The sequence below is a fragment of the Athene noctua genome, chromosome 29, assembly GCF_965140245.1.
Source record: "Athene noctua chromosome 29, bAthNoc1.hap1.1, whole genome shotgun sequence".
Taxonomy (NCBI): Eukaryota; Metazoa; Chordata; class Aves; order Strigiformes; family Strigidae; genus Athene; species Athene noctua.
The window spans coordinates 4,074,321-4,076,721 of NC_134065.1; positions in this window are offsets into that span (position 1 = coordinate 4,074,321).

Below are 2,401 nucleotides of genomic sequence, written 5' to 3' on the forward strand. Positions count from 1 at the left end.
GCCGACGGCGGCCGCCCCCCATCGCCGCAGAGACGCCCCGGCCCCCTCCCGGCCTCCGCTCGAGGACCCTCCGAGGTCCCTCCTCATCCTCACTTGCACTACGGGGCCGGCGCTGCCCCGCGGACGCTCCTCGCTTCGCGCCCCCCGACGCCGCCTTCCCCGGGGAGGAGGAGGAGGAGGAGGAGATTTCCGTTTGCAGAGGAAGAACAGAAGCCAAGGCCTCTGGGCGAGAGCGGCGGCACCGGCCCCCCCCCTGCACCACGAAGCGAGGGGGGATCCCCCGGCCCCCCCGGCCCCCCCGGCAGCCGCTCTCGGGGCGCAGGGGCCGCGAGGAGGCGAAGCCGCTGCCGAAGGCCGTTACGGACCGAAACGCTGACGGTGAGTCTCGGGGGGGGCTTCACCCACGGGCCCCCCCTTCCCGCCCAGCTCCGGGGCTCCGGCCCAGGGGCTCCCCCTCGGCCAGCGACCCCGTCGCCGCGCACACGCGTGTGCGAGAGCTCAGCCCCGGCCGCGGGGCGCTCGCCGTCCCGTTACCTGCGGGGAAGGAGAAACAAAACAAAACAAAACAAAAAACAGCCGCAAAAGAAACTTTCTACTTGTTCTGTTTGTTTAGCGCCTGTGCTTGGGGTAGGGTGTTTGTGTGAGTAATTATTTCAGTAACTTAACTTTGGGCTCCTCATTTCCTTGTGAATAACCTCTAACACGCTGTGTAAAGTTGTATCATACACTAAAAGTGACAAAAAAAACAAAAAAACAACCTACTGTTGTGATTTTGGGTTTTGTTTTGGGGTTTCGGGTTTAGTTTGTTTTTTTTTTTTCCCCCTTATTTTCTGGGGTGGGGAAAGCTGGTTTGCTGGGGTTGGGGTGGGTTTTTTTTATATATATATATATTTTTTTTTCTCCTTTTTTTTTTTAAGCCTGAGGGGGGGGAAAAAAAAAATAATCCTCCCCTTCGCTGCAGGTGGATTCAGCTGGAGGCACACGCAGAGGCGGGTTTGGGGAGGGGGGGTGTGTGTGTGTGTGTTTTTAAAAGAAAAGGAGAAAAAAAAAAAAAAAAAGCAACCAGCAGTTCCCACAGCCCCTGGGCCAGGTCCCCCCCCCAGCGCTGAGCCTCCCCGCTGCGTGTCCCCCCCCCCTTCGCCCCCCCCCCCCCCCCCGCCGCATCGCGTGGGGCTGTGAACGTGTAAATGATGTTTAATAATAGAGAAGAACCTAAAGTTTCTACGAGTTTTAGAGGAAGGAAAACAAAAATTGCTTTGTAACCGGGGTTTTCAAGCACTTCAGTGCCTTTAGAGCGATTTCTGTTAACGCGGGGGGGCGGGGGGGGGGCGGCTGTACCGGGGGGGGGGTTGTGATTATGCTACAGTAAAACTACGGGCACTGCAAGAGGCTCTCAGGTATCCTTTATTCTTGTAGTAATAATGCAATTAATTAAACTTTTAGTGGTTTAACCCCTGCTGTGCCCTGTCTTGCTTACCTGGCCCCGCGTGTGTCCCGGGAGGGGGCCTGTGCCCCCCCCGCTCCACCACAACGGTGTTGGTCCTGCCCCAAAAAAGGGGGTGGAAGGGGCTGAGCCCCCCCCTCCCGGTTCTGTCCCTGCTGCCCCAGAGAGGCCTTAGGGCTCCTCCGGGCCCCCCCTCAGGCAAAGCTGGGCGGGGAACCCCCAGATGAGGTTTGTGAGCGCCCGTGACACAGTTGTGGGGTGCCCTTGGCATGGGGACAACCCCCCCCCGCCCCCATTAACCCCCCCCCGCCCCCAGCTGGTTCCTGGCCACTGGCAGCCAGCTTTTTAAAATAGAATTTTTTTGTTTTTTAATGCTAAATAATCAACATGACAAATAATTAGTGCTAAACAAAGAGACCGGGGGCACGGGCCGGCGGGGGGGGCCACGGAGGGGACAAGGCCGGGGGAGGGGGGGGGGGGAACAACACTCGGGGTGTCACCATCTGACCAGCAGGACGGGCTGAGCTGGGGGGGGACATGGGGGGGGGCAGAGCCGGTGTGTGTGTGTTTTGCTGCTCTTAAAGCCAAGAAAGGGGCTTGGGGGGGGGGGGGGTGGCACCCTTTCCTTCCTTCCCCCTGGGACCCTGGGAAGGCACCAGGCTCCCTCCAGCCCCCCCCGCCCCGGCAAGGGGAACTGCCCCCCCAGCCCAGCTCCAGCCCCCCCCAGCCCTGCCTGACACTGAGGGCGAGGAAAAGCAGCTGGAAATTATTGCAGTGGGGGGGTGGGGGGGTTGTGTGAAGCTTCACAGTCCCAAATTCCTGGAACAGAGTCAAAAAAAAAAAAAAAAAAAAAAAAAAATGCTCGTAAGGAGCACGAGGCTGCACCAGCCCCCCCCCCCCCCCCCCCCGCCCCCCCCGAGGGGGCACCAGCCGTGGGGAAACCTCATCCCCCCCCCA